General features: G+C 35.6%; 1 non-coding gene across 1 annotated transcript; it reads right to left on the reverse strand.

The window, feature by feature from the left end:
• Positions 1-15975: 15975 nt before the first annotated feature.
• On the reverse strand, positions 15976-16083 carry LOC127124892 (small nucleolar RNA R71). The gene has a single exon (XR_007804370.1). It is a non-coding gene; the product is annotated as a small nucleolar RNA R71 (small nucleolar RNA).
• Positions 16084-19166: the final 3083 nt, after the last annotated feature.

The raw sequence follows: 19166 nt of genomic DNA on the forward strand, positions 1-19166 counted from the left end.
AAAGCATATTAGGCAAAATTCTCTCAAATTATTAAAATATTAAAATAAATTATTTATTAAACTTATTTTATTAATTAAGTTGCACATGTTATTTAAGCTCTTCCTAACATTACCAGATTGTTTAAAATCCAGCTTCATCTCCTATTTTAAAAACACAAGTTGTAGATACACGAGTTAGAGTTCATCTCCCATCTTTTATATCTTCAGTTACTATCGACTACCTCAAATCATCTCATAATGATTGGAAACATCGGTTCAGGTGTCAATTCCAATGAAAGAAAATGCTTTATTTTGTGGACACGAGACTCCCATGAAAGTTTATGTTTTCGGATCAAGCGCAAATCCAGGAAAAAGATATTGAAGTGTAAGTTCGGACGAATTTGTTAAATTTCTTCCCGTCTTTCAATCATATTTCTTTGCTATTCATATTTTTGAGTTATAATGGCATTCGTATTTCTCTCTGCTAGATGCAATAAGAATTCAATAGAAAACAACTAACAGTACTGGGAATGACTTGTTTATTACTTGTGAAATGTTGTAAAATAAGTAGGGAACAAAATGAACGTGCAATAACAAACTACAACCCACTTCTAGCTAGAAATAAGGAAACAAACTTGACTTTGACTAAAGACTTATCATTCCCTCCCTTGAACTAGACTGCATTTGCAGCTAGTTAACATGTGGTAGTTCACACACTCCAAGCCTCCTTCTTAGCTCCCGAAATAACTCCAATTTGAGCGGTTTGGTGAAAATGTCGGCTATCTGCTGCCTTGTACCACAAAACTGAAGCTGTACAACTCCATCATTCACTAGCTCTCGTAAGAAATGGTAGCGCACATCAATGTGCTTGCTCCTGCCGTGCATCACCGGATTCCTCGCCAACTTAATTGTTGAGCTATTGTCACAAAGGATGACAGTACTCTCACTGTCCATGTAGCCAATCTTCTTTAGCACCTGTTGCATCCATATTGCTTGACAAGTACTTCCTGCAGCTGCAATGAATTCAGCTTCGGTTGTGCTTAGTGTTACGATCGGTTGCTTTCGAGAAGACCAAGTCACAACTGCTCCACTTAGCATAAAAACATAGCATGAGGTGCTTCTTCTATCTTCCACGGATCCAGCATAATCGTTGTCAGTAAAACCAATCAACTTCTGACTTCCTCCTCTTCTGTAAAGAATGCCAAACGTTGTTGTACCTTGCAAGTAACGTAGAACTCTCTTGGCTACCGAATGATGAACTTCTATAGTACTTGACATATACTTGCTTAATAAGCTTACTGCATACATTATATCTGGTCTTGTAGCGGTCAAGTACATCATGCTCCCAATCAGCTGCTTGAAGAATGGACCATCCATCTCAATACCATTTTCATCTTTGGAGATTTTGAATCCTGTAACCATTGTATTTTCAACGGAATTGCTATGCTCCATTCCAAAACGCCTCAACACTTCCATCACGTACTTCTCCTGACTGGTGAATATACCACCATCAAACTGAACTACCTCAATACCAAGAAAATACTTTATCTTACCTAAGTCCGTCATATCAAATTCCTGCATCATGGACTCTTTGGACTCAACCATCATATTCTCATCATCTCTGATGTAAATTAAATCATCAACGTACAAGCTAATCATTAAATGTTTACCTTGTTTGTTGACTTTGGTAAACAAAGTTTGCTCGCTGTCCTCCTTCCCAAAACCTTCCTTTTTGAAATATGATTCAATCCGGCTGAACCATGCTCGTGGTGCCTGCTTGAGTCCGTACAAAGCTTTGTTGAGCTTGTACACCTTATGTTCCTCATTCTTTATTTCACAACCTCTTGGCTGCTCCACGTACACATTCTCAGTTAACTTCCCGTGAAGGAAAGTTGATTTCACGTCCAGCTGAAACACACACCATCTTCTTTGTGCTGCAAGTTCTAAAATCATTCGAACTGTGTCCATGCGAGCTACGGGAGCATATACTTCTTCATAATCAACTCCGTATTCTTGAGCATACCCTTTTGCAACCAAGGGAGCCTTGTGTTTATCCACTTCTCCGAGCTCATTCAATTTTGTTTTGTACACCCATTTAACTCCTATTCTTTTAGCTCCTTTAGGCAGCTCAATAAGATCCCATGTTTCATTCTTCTCAATTGATCTCATTTCGGCATCCATGGTTGTTCTCCATTTCTCCTCCTTTACTGCTTTGTCAAACGAAATTGGATCAAAATGGACAGCACTAGCAAACAAGGCTAAGTGAGTTTGTACCTCTTCCCCTTCATCTGAAAGACCATCACCAGAGACAAAATCATTCAAATATGTTGGTGCTCTTCTAACTCGGGGTGTCATCGGAGGATCCGCTTCATCTTCTTCATTGTCATCACTAGATTCATCCCTCACCGGAGAAGCTACATTTTCTTCTTCACTACCATCATCAGAATCCTCCACCTCTTCACCGTTACCATCTTCCCATTCCAGATCAAACCTTCTGTCATCTTCAAAGCTCCTTTTCCAATTCCATTGTTCTTCTTCTTCGAAGATGACATCCCGACTAATTATAATCCTCTTAGAGATAGGATTATATAGTCGATATGCCTTTGATTCTTCACTTACCCCTAAAAGAACACAACAATGGCTCTTATCCTCAAGCTTTGTTCTCCGAGCATCCGGTACATGAGCATGTGCTATACAACCAAAGACTCTCAAGTGCTCGACTAAAGGTTTCACCCCACACCAAGCTTCTTTTGGCATCATTTGTTTCACCGATGATGTCGGGCATCTATTAAGAAGATAAAATGCCCAATTCACTGCTTCTGCCCAGAGTTTTCTTGGAACATTCTTCTGAACCAATAAGCTCCTCACCAAATTCATCATGGTTCTGTTTTTCCGCTCAACAACTCCATTATGCTGCGGTGTATATGCATAAGTTAATTGCCTCTTGATCCCATTTGTTTCACAATATTCTTTGAACTTATTTGATGTGAACTCACCCCCACGATCTGTTCTGAGACATTTAATGGGCATCAATGAAGCAAATAAAATACCTCTTGCTGCCCTCTGAAACTGGAGATATTGGGCCGTAAATATCAGCGTGAACGAGCTCCAACTTTGATGATGCTCTCCATGTACTTTTATTTGGGATTACATCTTTATGTTGTTTCCCTTTCAAACAATTGCTGCACGTAATCTCACCCTCGGAAAAACTTGGCAAGCCCCTCACCATGCCATTTGTTTGCAAAGTCTTCAATCCTTTGTAACTGAGATGACCGAATCTTTGATGCCATAAATGAGCCACGTCTTGAGTGATTACTTGGAGACACTCTTCATCTCTTTCCTATTTGACTGATCGAGTGTTCGATAGCAACACAAACATTCGATTGGCAGTCATGGTGGTTTTGAAAATCAATCCCTTTGTGTGGTGATAAATCCGACACATATTTGACTGCATCAGTACAACCAAACCCCTTTCTTGCAGCTGCCCAACATTGAGAAGATTATTCTTCAATCCCGGTATATAATACACATCCCGTACAAGGTGATTCACTCCTTTTACGGTCAATCGAACACTTACCTTTCCAACAACATTCATGCTTGCATAATTCCCCAATCTTACCACCTTGTTGAACCCCTTTTCTAAATTACAGAAGAGAGATGAATCATCACACATGTGATTGCTACATCCAGAGTCAGTAAACCATACGTCGTCTCAATCACCTCCAAGCGTATCGGTATATGCCATTAGCACCATCTCTTCCGATTCATCCAAATTTGCATAATTTGCTTGGCACTCATACTGAAAGTGTCCAAGCTTATGACATTTATAACACTCAACTGTATCTTTGCTCCAGTTTAGGCAACCCCTGCCTCTACCTTATCCTCGGCCTCTTCTGAAAGCAGCTTTTCCCCGTCCTCTTCCACCATAGCCTTCATGAGTCACTTCCAAAGCATGTTCTTCTCCTCCATCTCCTTTGAATTTTTGCTCATGAACGAGCAGAGAACTTTGCAAGGCATCCGGTACATGAGCATGTGCTATACAACCAAAGACTCTCAAGTGCTCGACTAAAGGTTTCACCCCACACCAAGCTTCTTTTGGCATCATTTGTTTCACCGATGATGTCGGGCATCTATTAAGAAGATAAAATGCCCAATTCACTACTTCTGCCCAGAGTTTTCTTGGAACATTCTTCTGAACCAATAAGCTCCTCACTATATTCATCATGGTTCTGCATTTCCGCCCAACAACTCCATTATGCTGCGGTGTATATGCATCAGTTAATTGCCTCTTGATCCCATTTGTTTCACAATATTCTTTGAACTTATTTGATGTGAACTCACCCCCACGATCTGTTCTGAGACATTTAATAGGCATCAATGAAGCAAATAAAATACCTCTTGCTGCCCTCTGAAACTGGAGATATTGGGCCGCAAATATCAGCGTGAACGAGCTCCAACTTTGATGATGCTCTCCATGTACTTTTATTTGGGATTACATCTTTATGTTGTTTCCCTTTCAAACAATTGCTGCACGTAATCTCACCCTCGGAAAAACTTGGCAAGCCCCTCACCATGCCATTTGTTTGCAAAGTCTTCAATCCTTTGTAACTGAGATGACCGAATCTTTGATGCCATAAATGAGCCACGTCTTGAGTGATTACTTGGAGACACTCTTCATCTCTTTCCTATTTGACTGATCGAGTGTTCGATAGCAACACAAACATTCGATTGGCAGCCATGGTGGTTTTGAAAATCAATCCCTTTGTGTGATGATAAATCCGACACATATTTGACTGCATCAGTACAACCAAACCCCTTTCTTGCAGCTGCCCAACATTGAGAAGATTATTCTTCGATCCCGGTATATAATACACATCCCGTACAAGGTGATTCACTCCTTTTACGGTCAATCGAACACTTACCTTTCCAACAACATTCATGCTTGCATAATTCCCCAATCTTACCACCTTGTTGAACCCCTTTTCTAAATTACAGAAGAGAGATGAATCATCACACATGTGATTGCTACATCCAGAGTCAGTAAACCATACGTCGTCTTAATCACCTCCAAGCGTATCGGTATATGTCATTAGCACCATCTCTTCCGATTCATCCAAATTTGCATAATTTGCTTGGCACTCATACTGAAAGTGTCCAAGCTTATGACATTTATAACACTCAACTGTATCTTTGCTCCAGTTTAGGCAACCCCTGCCTCTACCTTGTCCTCGGCCTCCTCTGAAAGCAGCTTTTCCCCGTCCTCTTCCACCATAGCCTTCATGAGTCACTTCCAAAGCATGTTCTTCTCCTCCATCTCCTTTGAATTTTTACTCATGAACGAGCAGAGAACTTTGCAAGGCATCCACAGAGAGTTGATCTATGTCCTTGGCTTCCTCAATGGAACAAACAATATAGTTCCATTTATCAGTAAGTGTTCTCAAAATCTTCTCAACAATCTTGACATCACTCATATCTTCCCTATAATTCCTCATGTCATTTGCAACCGTCATTACTCGATCAAAGTAATCATTTATCGATTCTCCCTTCTTCATTGCCAGAACCTCAAAGTCCCGGCGTAGACGATTGAGCTGAGCTCTCTTCACTCGAACATTACCTTGACACTTCATCTTCATGGGATCCCATAGCTGTTTAGATGTCTCCTTCTGCGTAATCGTCTTCAGAATTGACTTGTCAAGTGACTGAAACAAGTAATTCTTAGCTTTCAAATCCTTCAGCTTTATCTCCTCCAGGTTCTGTTTTTGCGTAGGCGTCATCCCATCCATATTCGTAGGCTGGCTGTAGCCCGATTCGACAACAACCCAATACTCCTTGGATCGGAGAAGATTCTCCATGACCATGCTCCAATGATCGTAGTCACCATCGAACTTTGGAATGGACGCTGAAACAAAGTTTGCTTCTGAACCCATCTTTCTCAAGTCACGCTCTGATGCCAGATTGTTAGATGCAATAAGAATTCAATAGAAAACAACTAACAGTACTGGGAATGACTTGTTTATTCTTTGTGAAATGCTGTAAAATAAATAGGGAATAAAATGAACGTGCAGTAACAAACTACAACTCACTTCTAGCTAGAAATAAGGAAACAAACTTGACTAAATCAATTCAACAAACTATCCTAAAAACTAGGATTCTTATTTGACTAAAGACTGATCACTCTCAATATATTTGAATGCTTATTTTCCAGAAAGATGATGATTGTCAATTCTATCACTAGGATGATGAATTGTTTTATGAAAACAAGTGGAATCAATGATTGATGCAGGTCGCTATGAGTGTAAAAAATTGAAAGTGGATATGAAGAAATACAATATAGAGTTGTTTGCGAAGGCAATTAGCAACAAAAAGATTATGAAACTCAAGCTGAAGGCTTCAAATGATCAGAAGAAATTTAAAGCACTCACCTATCTTCTTGTTGCATCTAGCATCTTGGATTTTTTTTTCTTCTGTAATGTACAAGTATATCTTCTTGTTGCATCTTGTAACCTTTTGATTATCAATGCAAATAAATTGAAAATTGTTTTCCTTTCCTATATGTAGTATTTGTACTAAAGTTTATATCATATTTTCCTATTTGTGCTAAATTTTGATAAACAAAATGATGCATTATTTACCTTATATGTAGTTAAATGATGCAATATATGTAGTTAAATGATGTAGTGTAGTCTGCACTATCCGCTTCACTTAAATGATACAATATTTGCTTACCAAGTAGGTTATACACCAGATAAGATGAATTGAATGTCAACTATATTAAACATCAGATAATTTGATTATGATTAAGCATAAATTATGGAGGAATTAACTTCCCATCCCCGACTCAAACCCGACATCCCCCAAAATTTCTTAATTCTAAAATTGTCTTTGAAAAAAATTTAAAATAAGTGAAAAAAATTTAAATTATTGAAAAATTTGAAATTTTTGATAAAAAATAAAAGAATTTGAGTAATAAATATGAAGAATACCAAAATTTTCAGAAAAAAATTTAAAATTTTTGAATTGATTTTTTTTCACTACTAAAAATTTTGAAATTTTTGAGACACTGAAAATTTCGAAATTGCAAAAAAAAAATTTAATTTCTTTTTAAAATTCCGCTATTCTTCAAATATTTTTCCAAAAATTTTCATTTTCTATCGGAAATATTGAAATTTCCGATAAAAAGTCGGAAAATCGGAAATTTCTAGTACATACTCCATATTTTTGGTAAAAACAGATAAATTTTATAAAAAAACGATTTTTACAAAAGGATATAATGATAAAAGTGTTCTAAATGGGAGGGTGTCAGGTCTAAGTGGGGGGTGTCAAGTTAAATGCTCCAAATTATGCATTACATCGACTAGTTCAAAATAAACACATTAAGTGCATTACATTTAACATTCCCAAAAATAGCACATTAGGTGCATTACAATCGTAATAGCATTACACACATAACTACAAGGTTCCAAATTGTATTATACTGAATTACATCCCATGTCTCTATTTTGGCAATGCATGTTCCTCATTTGGTTAAATTCACAACTACCCTATTCATTAGATAATTTCTAATTCGCTCACACATAGTTAATAGATTTATCCCTAGCCTGCAACAATGTACTATTTAAAGACTCACTAATGTTATTCATCAGTACATCACACTTTGGTAAAAACTAAACGCATGCTTACACCACAGTTTGGTAGGAACACCCATAAGCTATTCCCAAACCTTCTTATCCAACTGCCTTAACTCACACATCTTCTTCTCCCAAGCTTGGTAGTAGGTTGACTTTGCAGTCCCATCATAAAATCTCTTATAACATAGCCTCCCCTAAATCTTTTTTAAAATTGACATACAAATGTCTTAGACATATTCTATTCTTAATGAACTCAAACATCTCCTCAACAACCACAAGACCATGCATAAGAAACACAATCATTTAATTCATACCCTGCACATATGGACAAACTATACATTATGCATACCCTGTACAAATAAACATTACTGATACCTTTTGTTCATTTGGTATAAATACATATATTCTACGTTGACTAATATCTTCCATAAGCTACTGTAAGAACCACCCCCAACTTTCCTTTGTCTTAGTCTCCACAACGCTAAATGCTAATGGAAAGTATTGGTCATTTGGATCCCTAGACACAACAATAATTAATTGACCACCATACTTTGTTTACAAATGACATCCATCCACACCAATAAAGGGTATGCATCCATTAATAAATCTTTCTTGCAGCCATCAAAACAGAAATAGGAAATATAAAACCTTAGTGGAATGGTAAGAATTGGTCTCTCCACGTTGATTTTCACATCATTTCCACTACTTTACTTCTTAAGTTTTGCAGCATAACTCCAAAACAATGAATATTTTTTAGATGGGTCACATTCAATAATTTCTTCAACTATATTTTTGGCCCGAAATGTTCTTCCTTTTAAGATCCCCAATGAATATTTCTTCTAGTTCTGTCATTAGATATGATACCTTAACCTTCCCACTTGACTATCTATTTTCAACCATAACCTTGGATACCTACTTTAAGTTAGCTGACTTGTTATTCAAAACTCTAGCACATGTGTGTGTCCTCACCATGTCTTTATTTGATAGGTGTATTTGTCTCCCACTTTACTACAAAGTAATAAAAAAACCACATTTATCCCTACACTCCGCCATAATCCTATAACTTTCATTTTTCACAAACCTAATCTCTCTACCATCCAAAATTGACCAATCTCTAATAACATTCTTAAATTCAACAAGTGAGTTGAACTCCATACCTAGTTTAAACTCATAGTCTTTGTTGAGCAAATATCTTATAAACTTCTCATATTTGGGCATTCTTTCATTGTCACTATCATATGGGTATGAGCTACCAAATTATTCACTTTCATAGTCGCCGTCATCTTCTACACACCTTGAATTATTTGGTTTCCCATCCATTCTTAAACTCCAGCCATGACACTTTGAGGAGCAACCAGACTGATTTTTTAAGGAGATTTTACAATAGATCCAATTTTGTTAGATTTTAACTTATATCTATATTTCCTACCATGTGGTTGACCAAACTCAACAACCACAAAGCCTTCATTATTTTCATTAGCTCTTTATTCTTCACTATCATCAAATTTTATCCCTCCATCATCATCATCATCATCAATGCTTTCATCACTTCTTCATCAACATCTACATATTTTGGAATGAGCACTCAATTCTAAAATTCCTCAACTTTATGCTCCACCCATATATGTCCATCAATATTGTTAGAAATAGAATGATTAGCAACTTCTACAACATCAAAATCATCATTCAGGTGAAAGAAACCTTTATCAATCCATTCAATCTTTCTCCACATTCTAACTTCACTACCATCTTAACCTCATTCTTTTACTAAAATCAGAGCTTCAAAATACGACCATTTGTCTTAATCTTCCCCACTAACGCTTGTTTCAACTCCTCCACTTGTAAATGGTTATCTACTTTTGTTTTGGTTAAATAATTTCACTAATTGAATTATTTTAATGTTTTAGTAATTAGGAAAAAAGTATATGTTAGAAATAATATTAAAAATATGTTTCATGCCATGTGGATATATATTAAATAGAAAAAAAAATCAATGTGTACATGCCACGTAACCCAGTATGTTGACCAAATCTATCCAGGGACCAAAATAAAGGAATCTTATAAGGGTAATGATGGAATCTGTGTTTTTTTTACATTGTTGTTTTTCGAATTCGCCTAATTTGGCCGAAGAAATGGATATTAACCCTTTGAAATTTATTTCATAATAATGTAAAATTTTGAAATCCCAAAACCTTGTGTTGGTTAAAATTAGTTTAAGAGTAGTCGGGAAAATTAGATTTGTTTTTCTAAAAGCATACTACAATTGAAGTTATTACTACAATATACAAATACTTTTTACAATATATATGAATGAAATAGAAAGAAAAAAAAGGAAAAACTACACTCACTTTTCTTGAGGTTTGTTAAAATATGATACTCAGACCTTCTCTAGATTTAAATATGCCCTAACCTTATTTAAACTTACATATATCAACAAAATTGTTTATTGACAGACAAAAAATTGTAGATAAATGTTATATATATCTACAATTTTTTACTGTCACTAAACACTAAAATAGGCGAATAGATCTCGGAAGAGGTTAGCGCATACTTTAAAACTAGAGAAGGTTTTAGTGTCATTTTAATAGACCTTATGGGAGGTGATTATAATTTTCCCAAAAAATAATCATTGTAAGCTAGAGATTTACTTAATATTATAAAATTTTAGCAGTGTTAGTTCTTGCATTTGATTTTGCAAAATCTATCAACAAAAAAAGTTAAGGTAGCCTATCATATACTCCCTCCGTCTCACAATGAGTGACTCATTTAAAATAACAAAGTGTCCCAAATTGAATGACTCATTTCAATTTTCAATTCACTTTTTTCAATTTTCCCTCTAATTAATATTATTTTCATCATTCTCAACACTTGACAATAGGTACTTTAGTAAAAATATGATTTTCTCTCTTTCAATTATTCATTTTTCTTAATTTGTGTTAAAGGATCAACTGAGTCACTCACTATGTGAGAGAGGGAGAATTAGATTACTTACTTTAACCGCTTAATGTTCTTTTTACATTTAGCTTTATGTGGCTATGTCGTGAGTGAAAAATAAATAAATGGCTTATAAATTTTAATGGTAGTTGATAACTAAGGTATATATTCCCACCAATAAGGTTGTTTATAAAGATGTATTTCAAATGATATAAGATTTAAATGTAGGGGGTTGCTCTTTCTACCCTTAAGGGAACGATTCACATCTCTAAAATTCTGAAAATATTTTTGCTGTATTTAGAGATACATTTTCAGACGCACATAAAATGACACCAATAAAGACATTGCATATAAGACACCTCTGTTTTATCTAAAAAATATTCGAAGATGTATCTCCGAGTTTTTAAGATGTATTTCTGTAAGGTGTTGCTACCCTATAAACAATATTTCTCCTTAAAAAAAGAAGATAGTCATTTACATGCATGAATACCATGGGCTTTTTATTAAATGGGAAATTTTGTATCTGTCGCACTGCATTATTGGCAGTGATAACACTAAAATACATAGTGTTATTGTACCATATATTGTAGTGTTATGCTGATAGTTTGTGTATGTTTCAAGTACTTTACAAGTAAAGTCAATGCACGAAGAAATCAGACAAAAATGATGCAAGACGGAGAAAATATGGCAAAAATACATTGGTGACAACCTCCATGGTGTCTGCCATGGTACTAGCCATGACTATGCAGTTATGAGATCCACCAGAGAGAGAAAATGAGCAAAGAGACGTAGTCAAGGACCCATAGCGCCCGCTGCAGGGGACATGGCGCCCGCCACACATTGCCAGCCAGCTACGATCTTCAAATTACACTTATGGCGACATGGGTCAAATTACACGTAGTCAAGTTCAAACTTTTTTAGTTTTAAGCATAAATTCACCATTGTAAAGTAGTAGCTTTCCCACATCGAGGAACTACTACACCTTAGTGCTTTTAGGTTTTTGTTGTGTGCTTCGATCAAACAATCTTGTCGGCATTTGAAGTTTAATTCAATTTATTTCCAGCTTTACGTTTCAGGTTCATTTAAGTTACAATTGCTTTACTTTTCAGCTTTTATTTTAAGTCTTTTACAATTCATACCTTATCGTTTTATTTATATTGTTATTGCTCTGAATTCTTGTATTACTCCTTTAATTCATCTACAAACCCTTATCATCTGTTTTAAAGTATTTATCATGCCTATGTTTGAGTTGAACATTTATAATTGCACGTTTATTGTCGTAACCATGTCTGGCTAAATTTATAAAGTCCAGATGTGAGGACCGTTTTTCCGACGGGACTAGGTAAATTAGTTTGGTGTTTAATTTCAAGATTAATTTGTTTTTTTTGTTCCTATTTTTAGTTTTAAAATAAAGAACACTCATGTAATGGTCAACAGTGCGACAGTGTGAGACTCATGCATGAACGTAAGAATTTAATTTAATTTCTAAAAACAGCGACAACTCTTTAGTGATTAATTAGGATTTATTGGTTTTTAAAAATTATTTCGAAATTGTAATATGTGGAGCGACAACATGACTTTTACGGTTTCGAAACATAATACGGATTGCGCGAAATTGAGCCGTATTTTTAAGTTAATAATTTCTTTCGAAAAATATTTTAAGAACCAAAATAAATACCAAAGATTTATTGAGTCCTAGAGGTGTGACTGAAATTACATTCCGATCTCGCTTTTATATTTTCTAAAACAAACTTTATTTTCTTCTTTTAAATTCCCCTTCTCATAAAACAAACAAAATCCGATTTGCCTTAAATTTACGTAGCAACAGTAGATAGCGGTTAAGTTGACTGAAAAGTCTATGTGGGTTCGATATATTTTATATTAATTGATAAAGTTCATGCACTTGCGGATAAGCTACCACACGGGAATCATATCAGACAGCAATTACTTTATTAAAACAAACCCAACATGTCTTCGAAGCTTAGGTGTCTTCTAAGCAATAATGTCCAAAATCCTTCTATATTTAGAGAATAAGCAGTATAAAGATCTCTTCAACAGCGCCACATAGACAACAACATAACATAAGTCATAATGCTAAATTATATCAAGGTCAGCATTAAAGTTTTTTAATTTAATATAATGAAGAAGAAACACACAAGGCAAATGAAAAATTCGGATTACTTATATTAACATTTGTTAATAAAAAAACACAAAACATTACTCTTGGCATACCTCATTAACTTTTTATGGAGATACATCTCCGAAATTCAGAGATGCATCTTCGAATATTTTTTGGACAAAATAAGGGTGTCTCATTTGCAACATCTTTGTTGGTGTGATTTTTAGTGTATTCGAAGATGTATCTAGATTTACCGTTTCTTTTAGTTTATTCCATATTATTAGGATTTTATCTGTTTCTAGTTTATTTGTTATTGGTTGGGTCATTCCATGTGTTGTCGAGTCTTTATACGTTGTTTTATGTTGTTTATTGATTCTCCCATTTTCCTGAGCCATACCAAAAATTTTGTGAAAATTTTGACTTCGAAACACTATGCATCTTTTGAAAGTTTTAGGCTACAAATGAAATTAAGGTTAGATTGTGGACACTTGGGAAAACTCCACAAGATCGGTATCATTTGAACACCTTAAGTCTCCCAATTGTGGAGACCGGTTTGAGTACTTATCATGTCGTAGCCTTGAATTTTTACCCCTTAGTAGTCCTTAAGTAGTTTATTTAGCAGTCAGCACCATCCTAAGCATACAATACGTAGGAAGTTGATGCATCTCAGGGTTAAAAAGAAGGAAAAAGAATAAAAATGAATAAAAATGAGTGTTCCTTCTAAGTTAGGTGAACCTCACCCGGTCACTTAGCCCAACGGTGCTAATTCTTTTGTTTATTAACACTTAAGCCAACGTGCAAGAAAAAGAAGGGAAAAAATAATGATAATGAGATCATAGTCACTAACAGGTTATCCTATTATGAGTGAGTAAGGATAATAGACTTAATGTGATTGCACTAGAATGAAAGAGGACGAAAAGGGGATGAGTGGGTTAGGCTTAGGCATGATGACATAATTCATTTTTGATTATATAGGAGGGGGGCTTATGACCACACAACTTCGGAATTGTGTTCTTATGACATCCTTAGTACGCGAGCTAGTACGTATCAACATAAATCTTAGCCGAATTGGAGTTTGTAACTTAGAATTAGTATTCATATGCTATTGTTTTTCATTGAGTCTTGATACTATCTACTGCAAAATTTTCAAAGTCTTTTTCATATGTGTAGTAGTTTGCTTGAGGATAAACAAATGTTTAAGTATTGGGGAGTTTGATAACACTAAAATACATAGTTCATTTTGACTTGATTTGCATACGTTTTAGTGTCATTGTACCATATTTTGTAGTGTTATGCTGGTAGTTTCTGTATGGCAAAAATACACTGGTGTTAATCTCCATGGCGCCTACCATGGTACTAGCCATGACTAGGTAGTCATGGGATCAATCCGAGAGAGAAAAGGAGCAAAGAGACCTATTCAAAGACCCATGGAGCCCGCCACACATTGTTAGCCAGCCACAATCTTCAAATTACACTTGTGGCGACCGCCACAGTGCATGGTGCCCGCCATGCACTTCGTGTCCTAAAAAAGAGCAACAGAAAACAACTCAGTCTTTCCTCATTCCACCATATTTTCTCCCACGACTTCCACACATTTTAACCTCATATTATGCACTTGTAACACTATAAATAGGTAGTTTATTAGATTTTTAGAATCCAAGTCTTGTGCAAGTTCAGAGTTTTTTAATTTTAAGCAGAAATTCACCATTATAAAGTAGTAGCTTTCTCACATCGAGGAACTACTACACCTTAGTGCTTTTAGGATTTTGTTGTGTGTTTAGATCAAACAATATTTCTGTCATTTGAAGTTTAATTCAATTTATTTCCAGCTTTACGCTTCAGGTTCATTTAAATTACAATTGCTTTACTTTTCTGCTTTTATTTTAAGTCTTTTACAATTCCTGCATTATCATTTTATTTCTATTGTTATTGCTTTGGATTCTTGTATTACTCCTTTAAATCATCTGCAAACCCTTGTTATTATTTGTTTTAAAGTATTTATCATGCCTCTATTTGAGTTGAACGTTTATAATGACATGTTTATTTTCGTAACCATGTCCGGCTAAATTTATAGAGTCTGAGTATGAGGATCTTCATTCTGACGGGACTCAATAATTAGTTGGGCGTATAATTTCAATATTAATTTGTTTTTCTGGTTCCGATTTTTAGTTTTAAAATCAAAAAGGTTTTGCGCGAAAACGAACACACTCAAGTATTGGTCAACAACACGACAATGTGAGACTCCTGCTCGAACGTAAGAATTGGATTTAATTTCTAAAAACAGTGACAACATTTTAGCGATTAATTAGGATTTATTGGTTTTCAAAGAAAAATCATAATTGTAATTTATGGAGCGATAACATACTTTTATGTTTTCGAAACATAATACGGGTTGTGCGAAATTGAGCATTGTTTTTAAGTTAATAATTTATTCCGAAAAATATTTTAAGAACCAAAATAAACGCCAAAGATTTATTGAGTCGTAGATGTGCGGCTAAACTTACATTCTGGTCTCGCTTTTAAATTTTCTTAAGCAAGCTTTATTTTCTTGTTTTTAATTCCCCTTCTCATAAAATAAACAAAATACGATTTGCCTTAAATTTACATGCAACAGTAGATAGCGGTTAAGTTGACTGGAAAGTCTTTGTGGGTTCGGTATCTTTTATATTACTTTAATAAAGTCCTTGCACTTGCGAATAAGCTACCACACGTGAAGCACATCAAGTTTTTGACGCCGTTACCGAGGACTTTTATTTAGTCAACATCGTAACTCAATTGTTGCACCGTATAGATTAAAGAATTTTATTTTATTTTTATCGATTTAATGCCCAACACTCGCTCTCACAAAGAGAAGTTAGAACAACCGATCTCTGAAATCGAGTGTTACATTCATCTGAAATGCCAAATACATGAACTTAGAGTCATATATGAACCCATGGATGAAGCTAATAACCGTTCATTCAAGGACTATGCAGTTTCGTCTCAGTACAAACCGCACTCAAGCATTATTCCACCTGCAATCCAGGAAAACTCTTTTGAACTGAAACCATATCTTGTGCAAATCATGTAACAGAACCAGTTCTCTGGAAATCCCACTGAGGACCTAAATATTCATTAATCAGTGTTTGTATAGTATGCAGACACATTCAAGAGTAGTGGTGAAAATCTAGAAGCCATTAGACTACGTTTATTTCCATTTTCCCTAAGAGATAGAGCCAGAACATGGCTACAGTCTCTACCCGCAAACTCAATCACCACTTGGAATGAACTCGAGAGGGTATTCTTAGCCATATATTTTCCACCAAACAAAACGACAGTGTTAAGAAATCATATAACTACGTTTAAACAAACTGAAGGAGAATCACTTTTTGATGCATGGGAAAGATATAAAGATATGATAAGACTATATCCTCATCATGGATTAGAACAATGGCTTATAATTAATACTTTCTACAATGGTCTACTATATAACACCATAAGGGCCATAGGTGTTGCTACTGGTGGAGCCTTAATGAATAAACCCTTCAAGGAAGCCTACCAACTTATCGGGAAAAACTTGGCTCAGAATCATTACCAACGGGGAGATGAAAGAGTTCAAGTCGAGAAAACCCAACAGAAGGGAGGAATGTTTGAAGTCAATGGATTTGATCACGTAAATGCTAAAGTTGGGGCACTTACCCAAAAGATCAACAATCTTACTATAACCACTCCAGCCATTGTAGTTGTTGTAGCCCTAAAATGCGAAATTTGTGAAGTCCAAGGACATATGGCCACTGATTGCCAAATCTTGACTGGAACTACACCAGACCATGTCAATTATGCACAAGGAAATCCGTATTCCAATACTTATCCTCCTGGGTGGAGGAATGATCCCAACTTTTCTTACAAGAAAAATAACATGTTGTTTGCGCCAAGTCATCCACCTACAAACACTCCAAGTTATCAAAAGGGAAATGTTGTTGCTCCTCCTACTTCTAGAAAGTCAAACTTAGAACTTATGATGGAAAACTTCATTGCATCCAAAACCCAACAGAACAAAGAGTTCATGAATCAAAACGTTCATACTAACGAGCTGGTAAAACAATTAGTAAATAAGGTTGAAGCCATGTCTACGCATAACAAGATGTAACAAGATGTTGGAGACTCAAATCTCTCAAGTTGCCCAACAACAAGTAGCCACTGCTGCTCCACTTGCCACATTTCCAAGACAACCTCAACCAAATCCTAAGGGACATGCAAACGTTATCACACTATGAAGTGGGACAGAGTTAGATGGACCAGTAGACCCAAGAGTTAAAAACCCTATGATGTATAAGAGAGTAGAGGACGAACTTGAAAAGGTTACTGATGAGAATCAAGTAAGAAAAACAATAGTTGAGGAATAAGAGGCTATCACTAATAAGGATGCCATTGAGAAAGAGAAACCTTATGTACCTCCACCTCCCTATGAATAAAAGATACCATACCCTCAAAGACTAGCCAAAACCAAGAATGAAGGTAAATTTAAGAAATTTATGGAGCTTCTAAAACAACCTCATGTTACTATTGCTTTCACTGAGGACATTACTCAAATCCCATCATATGCTAAGTTCCTAAAAGAGATCATGTAGAAAAAGAAGAAACTTAAATATGACAAGACATTTACACTCACCGCAGAGTGTAGTGCCATTATCCAAAACAATCTGCCACCTAAATTAAAATACCCTGGTAGTTTTTCTATTCCATGTGTCATATGTAAGTTTGTCATTGACAAGTCATAATGTGATCTCTGAGCAAGTGTCGGTTTGATGCCTCTTTCCGTTTGTGCAAAACTTAAGTTAGGAGACTTGAGACCTACTAGAATGTCACTTTAATTGGCAGATCGTTCAGTTAAATACCCTGTGGGAGTGCTAGAAAATATTCCAGTTTGCATTGGCCAATTTTATATCTCTATTGATTTCATAGCCATGGCTATAAAGGAAGACTCTAATATACCCATCATTTTAAGAAGACCTTTCTTAGCCACATTCGGTGCGATAGTAGATGTGAAAAGAGGGAAGTTAACATTTGAGGTAGGAGAAGAGAAAATTGAATTTATCCTTTCTCAATTTCTAAACACCCCAGCTATAGACGACACTTGTTGCTTTATAGACATCATTTACGAATGCATACAAGAATTACCATATACACCTCCTCATCCAATCACAGAATTAGTAGAATTTCCAAACAAAGAAATGAAAGATGAAGAGGAATACCATAACCGATACGTGGATGATAACCTAAGAGAATGCTTAGAACTTACACCTGATCCTATGTCGAACCCTAAGAAAACATTAGTAGAACTTAACGTTATGCCCAAGAATCTAAGATATGAGTTTCTTGATGAATGACTTGATCGCCCGATCATAGTTAGTGCCAATCTTAATGATGAAGAAACCAAGATACTTTTGATCGTGTTAAGGAAATATCCTGTAACTTTAGGTTCTAACATCTCCGATCTAAAAGGGATAAGCCCCTCGGTGTGCATGCACAAAATTATGTTAGAAGAGCACTATAAAACCTTTAGAGAGCATCAGAGGATGATCAATCATATCATGAGCGGTGTAGTGAGAAAGTAAGTACTAAAATTGCTAAAAGATAGAATAATCTATCCAATCTCATACAGTCAATGGATTAGCCCAATGCACGTCATCCCTAAGAAAGGAGGTATTACAGTTGTAAAAAACGACAAGGGAGACTCTGTAGCTAATGGCACAGAAACTGGATGGCGTATCTGTTTAGACTATAGGAGGCTAAACAAAGCAACCTGAAATGATCATTTTCCCTTTTCGTTCATTGATCAAATGCTTGAACGTTTAGCTAGACATTCGTACTTCTATTATTTAGACGGATACTCAGGATTTTTCCAAATTACGATTCACCTGTATGACCAAGAGAAAACAGCTTTTACATGTCCATATGGAAATTTTGCCTACCGTTGAATTCCATTTGAACTATGCAACATTCTAGATATGCATGATGGCAATATTCGCAGACTTCTTAAATGACATCATTGAAGTTTTTATGAATGATTTCTTCGTATGCGGATCTACTTTTGAATGATGCCTAGCTAACTTATAAAAAGTTCTGGAAAGATGCGTAAAGGTCAACATAGTACTAAATTGGGAAAAATGTCACTTCATGGTAAAGAAAGGCATAGTCCTGGGACACATCATGTCTGAAAGAGGAATTAAGGTTGATAATGCTAAGATAGAAGTCATAGAGAACCTCCAACCACCTTTAGAGAGGTCAGAAGCTTTCTTGGACATGTTGGTTTTTACCGATGCTTTCTAAAAGACTTCTCTAAGATTACTAAACCTTTAACCGATCTTCTGATGAAAGATGTTGAATTCATATTCGATGAAAAATGCCTCGAATCTTTTAATCTCCATAAACATGCATTAACCTCTGCACCTATCATGCAACATCCTGATTGGAGTCAACCGTTTAAGATTATGTGTGATGTTAGTGACTATGTTGTAGGCGAT

This window comes from Lathyrus oleraceus, chromosome 2 (genome assembly GCF_024323335.1).
Source record: "Lathyrus oleraceus cultivar Zhongwan6 chromosome 2, CAAS_Psat_ZW6_1.0, whole genome shotgun sequence".
Classification (NCBI taxonomy): Eukaryota; Viridiplantae; Streptophyta; class Magnoliopsida; order Fabales; family Fabaceae; genus Lathyrus; species Lathyrus oleraceus.